General features: G+C 41.1%; 1 long non-coding RNA gene across 1 annotated transcript; it reads left to right on the plus strand.

Moving 5' to 3' along the window:
• Window positions 1–5,664: 5,664 nt before the first annotated feature.
• LOC129467398 (uncharacterized) lies at window positions 5,665–12,180 on the plus strand. The gene is made up of 3 exons (XR_008652376.2): window positions 5,665–5,766; window positions 6,781–7,032; window positions 7,388–12,180. It is a non-coding gene; the product is annotated as an uncharacterized lncRNA (long non-coding RNA).
• The last annotated feature ends 3,799 nt before the right edge of the window (window positions 12,181–15,979 follow it).

A 15,979-nucleotide genomic window follows, 5' to 3' on the forward strand; every position in this document is an offset into this window, starting at 1 on the left:
CCTTTGAGAAAATTCAACAGCCCTTCATGCTAAAAACTCTCAATAAACTAGGTATTGATGGGACGTATCTCAAAATAATAAGAGCTATTTATGACAGACCGACAGTCAATATAATACTGAATGGACAAAAACTGGAAGCATTCCCTTTGAAAACTGGCACAAGACAGGGATGTCCTCTCTCACCACTCCTATTCAACGTAGTGTTGGAAGTTCTGGCCAGGGCAATCAGGCAAGAGAAAGAAATAAAAGGTATTCAATTAGGAAAAGAGGAAGTCAGATTGTCCCTGTTTGCAGATGACATGATTGTATACTTAGAAAATCCCATCATCTCAGCCCAAAATCTCCTTAAGCTGAGCAACTTCAGCAAAGTCTCAGGATACAAAATCAATGTGCAAAAATCACAAGCATTCTTATACACCAATAACAGACAAACAGAGAGCCAAATCATGAGTGAACTCCCATTCACAATTGCTTCAAAGAGAGTAAAATACCTGGGAATCCAACTTACAAGGGATGTGAAGGACCTCTTCAAGGAGAACTACAAACCACTGCTCAACGAAATAAAAAAGGACACAAGCAAATGGAAGAACATTCCATGCTCATGGATAGGAAGAATCAATATCGTGAAAATGGCCATACTGCCCAACGTAATTTGTAGATTCGATGCCATCCCCATCAAGCTACCAATGACTTTCTTCACAGAATTGGAAAAAACTACTTTAAAGTTCATATGCAACCAAAAAAGAGCCCACATTGCCAAGAGCCAAAAGAACAAAGCTGGAGGCATCACACTACCTGACTTCAAACTATACTACAAGGCTATAGTAACCCAAACAGCATGGTACTGGTACCACAACAGAGATATGGACCAATGGAACAGAATAGAGCCCTCTGAAATAATACCACACATCTACAACCATCTGATCTTTGACAAACCTGACAAAAACAAGAAATGGGGAAAGGATTCCCTATTTACTGAATGGTGCTAGGAAAACTGGCTAACCATATGTAGAAAGCTGAAACTGGATCCCTTCCTTACACCTTATACAAAACTTAATTCAAGATGGATTAAAGCCTTAAATGTTAAACCTAAAACCATAAAAACCCTAGAGGAAAACCTAGGCAATACCATTCAGGCCATAGGCATGGGCAAGGACTTCATGACTAAAACACCAAAAGCAATGGCAACAAAAGCCAAAATTGACAAATGGGATCAAATTAAACTAAAGAGCTTCTCCACAGCAAAAGAAACTACCATCAGAGTGAACAGGCAACCTACAGAATGGGAGAAAATTTTTACAATCTACCCATCTGACAAAGGGCTAATATCCAGAATCTACAAAGAACTTAAACAAATTTACAAGAAAAAAATCAAACAACCCCATCAAAAAGTGAGCAAACGATATGAACAGACACTTCTCAAAAGAAGACATTTATGCAGCCAACAGACACATGAAAAAATGCTTATCATCACTGGCCATCAGCGAAATGCAAATCGAAACCACAATGAGATACCATCTCACACCAGTTAGAATGGTGATCATTAAAAAGTCAGGAAACAACAGGTGCTGGAGAGGATGTGGAGAAACAGGAACACTTTTACACTGTTGGTGGGACTGTAAACTAGTTCAACCATGGTGGAAGAAAGTGTGGCAATTCCTCAAGGATCTAGAATTAGCAATACCATTTGACCCAGCCATCGCATTACTGGGTATATACCCAAAGGACTATAAATCATGCTGCTATAAAGACACATACACACATATGTTTATTGCAGCACTATTCACAATAGCAAAGACTTGGAACCAATCCAAATGTCCATCAATGATAGACTGGATTAAGAAAATGTGGCACATATACACCATGGAATACTATGCAGCCATTAAAAAGGATGAGTTCATGTCCTTTGTAGGGACATGGATGAAGCTGGAAACCATCACTCTGAGCAAACCATCACAAGGACAGAAAACCAAACACTGCATGTTCTCACTCATAGGTGGGAATTGAACAATGAGAACACTTGGACACAGGGTGGGGAACATCACACACACCCCTGTCGAGGGGTGCGGGAAGGGGGAAGGGATAGCATTAGGAGATATACTTAACGTAAATGATGAGTTAATGGGTGCAGCACACCAACATGGCACATGTATACATATGTAACAAACCTGCACATTGTGCACATGTACCCTAGAACTTAAAGCATAATTTTAAAAAGTTAATTATAATGATCACCCCTACTTTTCAAAATGAACTTATCCATTAAAGCAGTAGTCTCCTAAGATGATCTGCTGGGAGCAGGAAAAAAATAGTAGAAATACTAGAAAATGAATTCCTATTTAATTTTCTTTCTTTTTTTTTTTTTTTTGTGTGATGGAATCTCGCTCTGTTGCCCAGGCTGGAGTGCAGTGGCTGTATCTTGGCTCACTGCAGGCTCAGCCTCCTGGGTTCACGCCATTCTCCTGCCTCAGCCTCCCAAGTAGCTGGGACTACAGGCGCCCGCCACCATGCCCGGCTAATTTTTTTTATGTTTAATTGAGATGGGGTTTCACCATGTTAGCCAGGATGGTCTCGATCTCCTGACCTCCTGATCTGCCTGCTTCTGCCTCCGCCTCCCAAAGTGCTGGGATTAGAGACGTGAGCCCCCATGCCCGGCCCCTCCTATTTAATTTTCATATCCTTTTTCAATCTCCATTTTTGTGTATCTTATAGGTATATATATATGTGCATCTCTTTAATATAAATGTATATTAGTATACATATGTAGTTTATTAATGAATAAACCCATACGTAGACGTTGGGGTAAATGTTAATTTATTTTATTTTATTTTTTTACTGTTAGGGCACTCAACCAAAAACTTAAAGACCATTGCATTAAATAAATATGTGATACCCTACCCACAGAAAGGACTTGCAATTTATAGTTTATAAAACACCTTTATATATATTATCCCAAGTCTAAGAAGACACTGAGCATATTATCAAGTATATACTTTTCATCTGCTTCTGATTCTTACCACATCTAAATGGACAGAGCTGAATGGTGAGGCTACAGGCATACTAGAGTCAATGACTTGAGCAGTCAATGCTTCCTTCTTCCCTGATGAGGCACTTGATAGGTTTTGCAGGGCCTCAGAGAAGTTGGCTCATATTTTGCTAGCATGCATTTTCATCATACACACTCAGCTTTAGCTTGGCAGTGACACATGAAATATAAAATCTATTGAAATATAAGCTGAACATATCATTGGCCAACATTTTTTCCAGTGTGATGGTTGATGAATGGTCTTTTTCGGTGTTTACTTTTCAATGTCCTATGAGACAAGCATACAAAAACGTTTACCGTAGACTGCAATCTGGTCTCTCCTGTCTGCATGATTCATTTTCAGATTTTCTTGTGTAAATGAAGCTGAAGATGCTAACAAAACAACAGCTGCTTAGCTATAAATTAGTAAAACAAGCTTCTCATCCAAGATTATTATTGAGGTTTTATTTAAAGCAATTTACAAATTCATGAAGGATTTTACTTAACACATTCACACTTGAAGCCATTTAGGGAAGGCCTGGGGATTAGATGAGAGCTGCCCCCTTTCCTCTTGCTGAGAAGTTGGAGATTAATTTATCTAAACAAAAAGGAAAGCCACATTTGCTAGAAATTCCATAAGCTCACTACATATTTAATTGGGGTTCCATAAGAACCTGCTCATTAAAAAGCAAAGAATATAAGCTCAAAAGAGAGTTATCATCAACCTCTCATTGATTAAAAAAATAACACAGACGAGGTAGGGATAATTAGTGGGAACCTTAGGCACACAAATTATTAGCTTTTAAAGAATTCCGTTCTCAACTTAAAAAAAAAAACCTATTCCTATTATTTTTGCTTTTACCAAAGCTTGTTTTTCTAAATTGAATTATTTTATCCTTTGCTTTTGCTTTGTATTTCTTCATTTTTAAGGAACAAAAGCCCAAAGGAATTGTCTTAACATAGAATCTACTCTGCATAGACAGCTGACTCAGCCCTGCCATGGGCAGGTCATTACCTACTTTTTCCTCAGTTTCCCCATCCACAAAACAAGGATAATCACACCTACCTCATAAGCTTGTTTCACTAACATTAGCTAATGAATTTACACAGCAAGCTTTCTAAAGATGGACTGTTCTGATTACCATTACTTATGGTATACTTATTTACATAATTTGGGACATTGAATTTCTTAATGAGAATAAATAAACCTCAAGTTTAGAGAAACTAAACTTTTTTTTTTTTTTTTTGAGACGGAGTCTCACTCTGTTGCCTAGGCTGGAGTGCAGTGGCACAATCTCGGCTCACTGCAACCTCTGCCTCCCGGGCTCAAGTGATTCTCCTGTCTCAGCCTCCTGAGTAGCAGGGATTACAGGTGCACACTACCACGCCCGGCTAATTTTTGTATTTTTAGTAGAGACGGGGTTTCACCATGTTGGTCAGGCTGCTCTCGAACTGCTGACCTTATGATCCACCCACCTCGGCCTCTCAAAGTGGAGAAACTAAACTTATATTGTACGTGTCAATGTGATTTGGTCTTTTAAGAAAAGCAAATTATTGTGAAATGCAGGTTAATTTGTTAATGAAGGATGCCTTACTCTGTATGTTTAATTGACAGATTATTCCTACACTGTATTTATATATAAGATGCTCAGAGTAATTTGTTAAGTGTTAGGAAACATGAAGAAGACAATATTGGCTTCTCGTATATGTTATTTTTTGAAGATCTTGATTGGTACTCTCCGAAAAGAAAACAAAAGAATGTTGGGAGCATGAATCCCAAATGCTACTTTTCTTATGTGGGTACTTCCCACCTGAGAATCTGGTATTTTCAGATTTAGTGAATTTCGTCCTTTTAACCTGAAGGAGTTTTTTGTTTGTTTGTTTGTTTCTGTTTAAAAAAATTTCAGAACCACAAACACACTAGGTATAGTGTATTATCAATGAATCAAAATACACTTATTGGGCATCTTCCATGTACTAGTTATGCTATAAATAATGTGGATGAGTGATTTTCAAAGCGGTCTCAGAACCAGCATTATCAGCATCACCTGGCAACTTGCTCGAGAGGTTAATTCTTGGACCTCATTTAAGACCTATTGAATCAGAAACTCTGGGAATGGGGCCTAGCAATCTATGTCTTAACAAATGCTCTAGGTGATTCTGATGTTAGCTAAAGTCTAAGAACACAAAGGTGAGTTAAATGGAGTGCTTGTAACTTGCAAACTGTGCACACCTGTCCTTGTTTCCAGCATTTGGACCAACACAGTCTGTCAGAGCATGTCTTCCACATAAGTGCATCTATTCACTAATTATGTACTTGTGTTTTTGAGTTTGCGTTTGAGAAACACAATCTGTATGATCACTTCTTGCACCTCCATTCTGTAAACAGGAGTAGGTATTGAAGTTGTTCTGGGAGTGGGAGTTTCTCTCACCTGAAGTTAATTTCTCTTGAATGCGTGATCAGCCTCAAGCTGTGGGGGTTAGAATAGGGCCTACACCTGGGCAGATGGCTAGTTAAAGACAGCGAAGGGGAAGGCCTGCTTCTGAGAGCAGGTACGATGGAGGGGGGCGCTGTGGGAGAAGTGGCAGCTCCTGGCTCATTCCTGGGCTCTTGGCTCTGGGTCTTTGGTGCACGTGTTTGAGCTCAGTAGAGACGTTTGACTGTCCCAACCCGATGCTGTCTTCCCACATAAATGAGATCTTCTCTGCCAGGCAACATGGTTTTACCCTCACATTCAAAAGTAAGTAGCTGGAGCGCTGGTCTTTGCCAGGGAAGGAGTGATCCAGAAGCTGCCTGGCAGCATTTTGTGGGGCTGGTCAGGGAATGGGGTGTAAATGACAACAGATATTAAGGGCTCTTGTGAGTAGAGCAAGGAGTTGGGGACAGAATACTCTTCAGCTGGTATAGCAGAAAAGGAATCTGCTTCCTGGTTTCAGCTCTGCAGGCTTGGTATGTAGGATGTCTTTAAGCTTTATGGCTGATGCCCTAAAGTTCTGTGTGTAAGGATGCTCTAAAGTGTGAAGTACACAGCTGCTAGGCTGGGCAACTACAGTGTTTTAGGGGATACAACAGGGCAAGTGGCTTGTCTTAGGTTATGGTGACTGGAATGGTTTTCAGTACAAGGGCAATCATTCTGCCTTAATTCCAGGGTAGGGTGATGGGAGTTGAGGAACCTCAGCCCATTCCTGGCTGCTGTGGACTAAGCACTGGCTTTGACAAGCTGAGACTGCTAAGTCTTTGTCCTATCCTGCAAGGCTGGGTAGTGGAGAGTAAGAAGCTGAAAGGGAGGTGGGACTTTCCATGATAGCGGCCTCCTGGAGCTTCCCCTCTTCTTTCCCTACAGGCTCAGTTCCTACACAGCTACTGGCTTCTCTGTTTTGAGGCAGTTCCCTTCTTGCAGGTTTCCTTGATAAAGCTATAGGCTTGGGTGCCCATTGTTCCCCATGCCACTGAGCTTGTTCTAGAGTTTGAGGACCATCGAAAGGGCCTCCAAAGATTCCTTTTGGGGTCTTTCCCCATTATCTTTTCGTCCTACCAGTCAGAGGGAGGGTCATTATTGGAGACCTACTATTTACTCACATATTGGATGGAGGTGGTGCCCAACCTCTTGGCAGAGAAAAAAATTCCAGCCACTGATGTTGCTGATGCCAGCTTGAATGAGTGTTCCAGTATCAAAAGGAAACGAGATGTAGTGTTGCTGTTTGTGACCTTGTCCCACACACAGCCACCTCTGTTTCACTTGCCTTATGTCCAGAAACCCTTTATCCCTAATGTGGAGCAGCTGATCCTGGGGATCCCGGGCCAGAATCACCGGGAGATAGGCCATGGCCAGGATATGTTTCCAGCAGAGAAGCTCTGCCATCTGCAGGATCACAAGGTAAACCTTCACAGAGCTGCCTGGGGCAAGTGTATGGTTGCACCCAAGACTCTCAGCTTCCCTTACTGACAGAGGACCTGCCCGGCCTTCAACAGTGAGCTCCGTCATTCCAGCTCTGAGTGCTGTAAGGTAAGACATGGAACCTCATTCTTTCTCTTCTGGGGTCATATTGGGATAGCACTAAGTGCTCAACTCTCTAGGCCTGGCTCCTTTTGAGTCAAGGAAGCCATTGAAGTTGGCAATTACGTAATCTAGCACTGATGCAGTGTGTAGCATCTTCCCCACACTGTGACCTTATCCCTTATCTTTGTTCATAAGAAACAACATCAGCTTCCTAAAGATTGTTCTGAAACAGCCCTGATCCAGCAGCTTCTTCCCAGGCCCTCCTTCTCTCTTCCCATGTATCCCCGACAAGTCTACTGATGGCCTTAGGTATGAGGCTGTGGCTATGAGGCACTCACCATTCTGCCATGTGTTTCTGCAGAGGGGAGTACCTACATGTCCCTGGCTCTTCCAGACCTGCCATCCCACCAGGGTCAGACTCTTCTCCCTGATGGTCCAGGATGACAAACACAAGATGAGTGTGCACTATGTGAACACTTCCTTGGTGGAGAAGTGTGGCTGCTCTTGAGATACCCCAAAGCCTCCTACTGGCCTCAGGGCCACCTAAGTCTCAGGACACTAGTAGGGGGTGGCATTAGTTTTCATAGCAACTAGAGCTCTTTGAAGGGAGGTGGGATTTGGTTTGTTTCTCAAAGAACAGCAAGAAGGATGGCATTACGGCAGTTAACCCCTCTTAGATGCTTCTCTTTGATGTGGGCAGGGGCCCCTAGTGCTGTGCTCAGTCACTCCTACTGGGAAGCTGGGCCCATTGAGATGTCTGACTATGGCTGTCCCAGATCGTGAGTGAGCTGGGCTTAGTGCCACCTCTGGGGTCATTTAGGTGGGGAAAGAGGAACTGGAATTGGACGCATGTCAGCTCTTGGGGTAGGAGTAAAATTGTTACCGGTGTTAAGCTGGCTTCGGACTCTTTTGAGCTATTCAGCTGCTATCATCCTTCTCTGTACCATTGGCCTGGGGCTGGTCCAGAATTGGCCTCAGCATGTACATTCCTCCTCACCTAACACTCCTGGCCTCTTTAGAGTGAGTGAGGACTCTGTGGAAGACAACATTCTGTCTTGGGCTAGTCATGGGCAAAGGGCCCAAAGGCCTTCACAACCTGGTGTCAGATGGGAGCCTGAGAGTGGAGGATGTTGCTTGACTGATTGGAGGGGGCCTCTGGCCTCATGGAAAGTTTGTCTCACTATCATTTAAGGAACTTGATGATACTAGCTTTTCTACTATCTTTAATAAAACTATAGTACCATTGTTGTGGGTCTCTTATGTTGGATATCTATTACTTAATACCCTTGAGCCTCTGAATCAGAATGAGTAGACAGATGTTGGATTTCAAATCCTATTGTCAAGGATCACAGGAAAGAAGCAACGCAATGCACTTTGAAACAAATATTCAGTCGTTACAGCACTCACTCAATGACTCCTAGTTTTAGGTTCTAAAACGTAGGTCCAAAGTAAGATATAAGGAAGTACTCCAACGCAGATATTAATACCAAAACTACTTGCTAGATTTCTTCAGGCAGAAGAAAAACTGAAAGTTAGATGACACTCAGAACCTCAGTAACATGTTATCTGTCCTAGTGGGAGGAGGAGTATATCAGTTAAATTTACAATTTTAAAATGTGACTTTCTCAGTGGACGTTAGTATTTCACATTAGCCTGCACCTTGCAGAGTATCCCTGTAAGAATGATGGTCAGGGTGAGGGCTGAGCATAAAGGAGGCAGAGAGCCATCCCTGGCTCTAGACTTTCCCAAGCTCGGTCTTGGCTGTGTGCTGGATTTCATGAAATAAGGATGAACTACTCTCTTTTTTGATTACTTTCTTTATATCTCTGCAACAGAAGTTCTGACAAATTTATGCAAGTGGTTTGTGCTTTTAAGTTTAATAGCAACGTATGCAATATGAGAAGCTGACTTCCCAGCCCCAATCCTAAACAAAGGTAGTGATTGTCAGGTGTGACGTGTGCTCTGCCAGACTTCTTTCTTTGTATATGAACACAGCCTTAAAACGACCCTATAGCTCCTTAACAAGGTGTTGTGGAGACATTTCAAAATCCTAACACTTTTTTTTCCCCATGGGCATTATTAGCTTGTATATAGTATTTAAAATAGTTCAATACCCATTTAACTGATTCCCTTATTGATGGACATTCAAAGAGGGCATTTTAAAGTTACCCATTGTTACAGTCTGTGATCATCTTTGAATATAGATTCTTATATGCAAGTAGAATTGCTAAGAAAATGTCAGATGCAATTTGGTCTCCCCAAATACTATGCCAGTTTACATTTCCCTCAACTGTGAGACCATTTTCCCCACACAGGGCAAGTCCTTTTGATAAGGGAAACATTTCATTGTTAAGTTGCATCTTTAAAAATGAAAATTTGAACATATCAAATTAGGCAGTTGAATTCTTTGAGTTTATCAAGCATTTTTTTGTGTTATAGAAACTCTTAATATAACAAAATGTGACAAATACATTTAAGTTTCTTTTCTACATGGGGGTATTATATGGACAAGTCAATCTCTGACTTCATTGGTTCTAGGTTTCATATTTGGTCATCCCCATAAAAAGATCATACACACTCTGCCTCTTGTAGTCTTTGTGTTCATGGTCTTATTTATACATTAGTACTTCTGGGTGGGGAGAGCCGGAGGTGCCCAGGCTACTTGTGTCTAGGCCTAGCAGTGCCAATCTCTGGCCAGTCAAATGTAAGTGGGAGTCTGCAGGGTTTACAGGAAGGCTTCTGCTTTGGAGTTGAGGGCCTAGTTTGTAGTAATACAGCACTACATTACTGGGGGCAATGTAACAAAGATGGCAAAGCTGGAAAGAGTACGGGTTCCTTAGGGCAGGGATTGGCAAGTTTTTTCTGTAAAGGACCAGATAGTAAACATCTTGGGCTTTGTAGGCCATACAACCTCTGTCTACTCAACTCTGGTGTTGAAGCATAGAAATGGCCATTGAGGAAATGTAAATGAGCGTCTTTGTATTCCAATAAAACTTTATTCATGGGCCCTAATATTTAAACTTAATGTAACTTGTCACAAAATATTCTTTTTTCCAACCATTTAAAATAGGTAAAGACCATTCTTCATTTTTGAGTTGTACAAAAGTGCAATGATTGGCCTGTGGGCTGTAGACTGTCAACTCACCTTAGAATATCATTGAGCAGGTGGGCCAACACTAGCAGAGACTTCTAATTTATGAGAAATTGTATCTCTATTTAATTAGGCCACTGTTAGTTTGGTTTTTTGGTTACTTGCAGTCAAATACATTCTTATCTGATACAGGTCTTTTTTTTTTTTTTTTTTTTTTTTAAATAGCCCACGGTTCTAACCTTTTATTGACTATTTGAACTTTCCCCCACCTTGATTTGGGCACTATTTTTTAAATCACATGTTAAATTTCCTTAAGCCTAATAGGTTTCTTCTAACATTCTATTCTAATCCACTAATCTTTGTTCATTTTCGTGTCCATATTAACTTAATTCCTATGTTTTAATGTATACTTAGGATTCTGAGAGAATGTGTACCATACACTCAATCGTTTTTCTCGTGGAAAATGTCTGAATGTCTATATCTTCCCACCCATGAACATGACATAACTTTACATTTAATGGAGAAAAAGATCTGAATGAGTTCCCTCATTTTTATTTCATTTAAGCCATGGCAATTTCTACTTGGATTATTTCTTGGTAATCTAGGTTACTATTGTTAGTGTAAATGGAACTGTTAACTGGAATTACTTTTATGGCATCAGTCCATGTTACTCATCCCATTCTGTAATGAAACCATGTAGATTCAGAGCATTGTTTTTTGTCCAACATGGAAGACCAACTCAGAGTTCAGTGTTTTCTATCATTGTAATTAATCTTTGGAAGGAGCTACTGGGCAGTTTTTTGTTCTGTTTGAATTAGGTGTTATTAAATACTAGTGAGTCCTTAGACTTGACATCATCTAGAACAGTAAAATGTTATGTACAACTATTGGAAAGTGGACTGAACCTGGTTGCTGATACTGATCTAAGTGGTTTGGATTTGTGTATATTCTAAGCATCATGTTTTATGTCAATGGGAACCCAGAATGGAGGCTCAAAATAGGTTTAATCGGCATATGTAGACAACTCCTAAAAGATAAATGGAGACAGAGGTAGTAAGTGGCAAGCCCTGGGCAAGAGGAGAATGCCAGAGCCTCATCTTCAGACTTACATTCCAACAAGAATGAACTCATGATGACATGCATTTTGAGGAGGCATACCTTGTGCTTTGGTACTAGTTCTCAAAGGGGCTGAGGTCTGAGAGACAAACAGCCATCAAACCAGGTAGAAAGAGGGTGCAGGCTGAGTGAAGCAGCACCCACAATGGCCTAGGGAGGAAAAAGTAGAGGGGTGTTCAGCTAAGCAGAGAAAGTTCAATAGAGCTGGCGTGTGGGGTTTGCAGTGGGAGGAGTTGAGTGGGTGGGCAGTGTTACTCTTCTGGGCAGAGTCCACAGCATCATGTGAATTCAAATATGTAAATTGCTTTCCTTCATGTAAGAGATTGTATAAGTCATATATGAAAGATCACTTCTCTTTGGTGACTTGAATGTATTAATAAAAAGTAATGGGAATATCTACTAAAGCTGAATACATGCATACCCTATGCTCTAGCAATTTCATTTCTAGCCACATATTTTACCAAAAGATATAGCAGCACTACATGTAAAAACCCCAAATTGAAAACTACCCAAATGCCCATCACCAGTAGAATACATTGTGGCATACTCACACAGGAGAGTACTATTTAACGAGGAGAAATAAAGTAGAATTCTAAAGAACTGATAAATCCCACAGACATGTTGAGGGAAAGAAGCTAGATTCAGGGTAAAACATAGCTGTAGAATTCTACTTATGTAGAGAACAAAAATCGGCAAAAGTAGGACGAACACTTCAATTCCATTTATATTAAAGAATCCGGAGTGGTAAGATTCATATAGACAAAGTAAAATGGTGGTTGCCAGGAGCTAGAGGGAGACAGGAATAGGGAGATATTGCTGAATGGGTACTGAGTCTCAGTTACGTGAGATGAAAAGAGTTTTGGAGATGGATGCTGGTGATGGTTGTACAACAATGGGATCACACTTAGTACTCTACTGAACTGTACACTTAAAAGTGGTTAAGATGGGCTGGGAGTGGTGGCTCCTGCCTATAATCCCAGCACTCTGAGAGGCCAAGGCAGGCGGATCACTAGGTTGAGATGGAGACCATCCTGGCCAACATGGTGAAACCCCGTCTCTACTAAAAATACAAAAATTAGCTGGGCGTGGTGGCACGCTCCTGTAGTCCCAGCTACTTGGGAGGCTGAGGCAGGAGAATCACTTGAACCTAGGAGGCGGAGGTTGCAGTGAGCCAAGATTGTGCCATGGTACTCCAGCCTGACAACAGAGCAACTCCATCTAAAAAAAAAGAAAAAAAAAGAAGTTAAGATTCTAAGTTTTAGATATATTTTACCACAATAAATGTTTTACAAATGGCAAAGCAAATGTTGTTGGATTAACATTACTGTTTGCTGAGGGTAGGGTGTGGGGTGCAAGTGTAAAAGGAGCTCTTAAGTGTGAGGGATGGTTCTGACTCTTAATCTGGGAAGAGGCCTCAAGGGTGTGTTCAGTTTGTGAAAATTAACTGTATACTTACGTGCATGTCTGCAGGTATATTATATTTCAATGAAAGTTATCCTGGAAGGAAAAAGCAATAGGAAGCTTTAAAGTGAATTAATTTGTAATAGGTTACACTATTGAGTGCCTGGTGCAAGGCATTCTTCTATGCTCTTACTATCAGGAAGGTGCTGTCTTACAAAAGAGGAAACCGAGGAACAGTGGTTTATTGAGGTAAAAAGTAGCCATCTACAGATTCCTAGTAGGAGAAATCTCAAATGCTTCTATATACATCTCCAGAGAAACATTACCTACTCAGTTTACAATTTTTCCATCTTTAAAATAGAAGAATTCTAATTCTTAAAACTAGGCCCTGGCATTAAATTGCATGTCTCTTGGCCAGAAGGAAAAAAAAGACATTCTCTAATTTGAACTGGAATAATGAATTTTCTCACTTATGTTAATTTAAGGGTAAACTGAGATCATAGGATGGGTGTTAACTCTGGATAGTTCAAACGCAATCATGATAGGCGTATTTTTATCTTGGAAGTAAATTTTATCTTGGAAGTAAATTTTTAAAAGAAAATTTAGGCTAGGCGTGGTGGCTCACACTTATAATCCCAGCACTTTGGGAGGCTGAGGTGGGCAGATCACAAGGTCAGGAGTTCGAGATCAGTCTGGCCAACATAGTGAAACCCCATCTCTACTAAAAATACAAAAATTTAGCTGGGTGTGATGGTGTGAACCTGTAATCCCAGCTACTCGGGAGGCTGAGGCAGGAGAATCGCTTGAACCCAGGAGGCGGAGGTTGCAGTGAGCCGAGATCGCGCCATTGCACTCCAGCCTGGGTGACAGAGTGAGACTCCGTCTCGAAGAAAAAAAAAAAAAAAAGAAAATTTATCATAGCTTTAAAACTTAAGGTATGGGAATCAAACTAAGAATGCATTTGAAATTTTTCAGTGTCCCAAATCATATTTCACACAGTTCTGGAAAAGATAACATTTTTAAAATGCACTAAACGTGCTCTTTCTCTTTTCTTTCTCTCTTTTTTTGAGAGAGTCTCACTCTGTTCCCCAGGCTGGAGTGCAGTAGTGTGATCTCGGCTCACTGCAACCTCTGCCTCCTGGGTTCAAGCGATTCTCCTGCCTCAGCTTCCTGAGTAGCTGGTATTACAGGCATGTGTCACCATGCCTGGCTAATTTTTGTATTTTTAGTAGAGATGCAGTTTTACCATGTTGGCTAGGTGATCCTCCTGCCTCAGCCTCCCAAAGTGCTGGGATTATAGACGTGAGGCACTGTGCCCGGCCACTAAACGTACTAGTTTCTATCAAAATATGACCTTTTCTTTTCTTCATCTCTATTTATTTTACTGAGTGAAGAAACATTCTGCTGAATCTTTCCCGATGGATGCCTGCTCCCCTATGCCTTTCTTTTGTGCTGCTGTCTTTATTCCCACATTTGTGTCTCTCACGCATGTTATCCTTCCTTGTTTAGTCTTATTGAGCTTTGTGACAATACCTGCATCCACCTTCAACCTCCACCACATCCGGTTGTCTCTGGCTGGCTGGTCAGAACTCAGAGCAGCCGTGGGTGGATCTGCCTCAGTACAGAGAGGCCTGTGGCCATGGCTGGCTGCCCAGAGCCCTGTTCTCTGCCACACCTGATCAGATTTTCGAGATACCACCTCACCCCAGGGACTGGTTCTGGTTAAAATAAGATGCTCGGGAACACTCTTTCATAGAGAGTGGTTGTCAACGAGGTTGTGCAAGAAGGAGAGTCATCCTGGAAAAGATAAAGGGAAACAACAGGAAATGGAGAAGAAATGGGGTAAGGGATTAGTTCTTATCACAGTTAAAGTAGTGCATCTTGCTCTGTATCATCGAAAATATCTCCTGTGACCAGCACTTACAGAACGTCTGCTGGTAACTGCCACTTATTTCACAATCCTGAATTCAAGGGTGCCCATGAGAGAAGAATACAGTATCTGTTGAAATAGACTCCCCCATGAAGCCCATTGTGCTGTCGCCATAATTTTCACTCGAGTCCAGGGCATGCTGACATATTTTAAATGGGAGATCTGTGTGCAACCTCATTCACTGCAGACTGCAGACAAGTCATTCTCCTGCTATGTGGAAATCTCTCATTTCCCTTCCCTACTGTGTCTTTGGTCAACAGTTATAAACTCTCCCTCAGACAGCTGGTTGTGTATTAAAGTCTATTTATAACAGTCAATGGACAACTGATTGTTTATGGGGAGTCGTGGCAATTTTCGCTTAGGAAAGACAATTGGGGCATTTCTTCTGTTGCAGAGCGGGTTCAGCCACTGGACTCCACAAACATTGCCTCACTTGTCTTCTTACGTTCTGTGGATTGAGGTTACCCCAGGTGCTAATGGTGAATTCAAACCCAGCACAAACTGCTGGCTGGGTCTTCAGTCAAGGGTCTTGGGGGTTAGACAATAGAAAAAAGTGAAACAGTAATACTTTGTGAGGAACAAAAAAATGCAAATGTACCCATATCTATGAGGAACAGTATACTATACTCAAAATTTTCAGTAGTTTATGAAACTAGATTTCCATCCCCCTAACCACAGTTCTGGATTATAGGGTTTTTTTTTTTGTTTTGTTTTGTTTTTGAGACAGAGCCTTGTTCTGTTGCCCAGGCTGGAGTGCAGTGATGCAAAGTTGACTCACTGCAACCTCTGCCTCCCGGGTTCATGGGACTCTCCTGCCTCAGCCTCCCAAGTAGCTGAGATTACAGGTGTGTGCCACTATGCCCAGCTAATTTTTATATTTTTAGTAGGATGGGGGTTTTGTCATGTTGGCCAGGCTGCTCTCGAACTCCTGACCTCACCTGATTCTCCTGCCTCGCCTCCCAAAGCGCTAGGACTACAGGCATGAGCCACTATGCCTGGATGCCCCCTAACCACAGTTCTAACTAAAATATGATCATATGACAACTTTTTAGTGTTGATAAAACTTCCTATTCTGGTGGGTCTTGAGGTGCTTTTTATTTTTCTTTGTAATTTCAAAACTTTTTTTTCAACTAGAACAGAAACATAGACAAAACTAATTTAAATCTCATCATTAATCGATAGTGAAATAAAAATGCTAATGGGAAAAAATCTAGATTTCTAGAAAATGTCTTGCATAATATTTTTCTACTAGCTCTGACTTTAGTAAGATGGTTTTGAACTCTTAATTTTTGGAAAAATGGAATGGGTGATATTTAATTTTTAAGTGACATATTAGGTTTTTAATATAAAAAATATAGAAAAAATTAAACTGGTTTATACCTTCCCTGACTAGGTAACACTTGTTATGTTAAACT

The sequence above is a fragment of the Symphalangus syndactylus genome, chromosome 18 (assembly GCF_028878055.3).
Source record: "Symphalangus syndactylus isolate Jambi chromosome 18, NHGRI_mSymSyn1-v2.1_pri, whole genome shotgun sequence".
NCBI lineage: Eukaryota > Metazoa > Chordata > Mammalia > Primates > Hylobatidae > Symphalangus > Symphalangus syndactylus.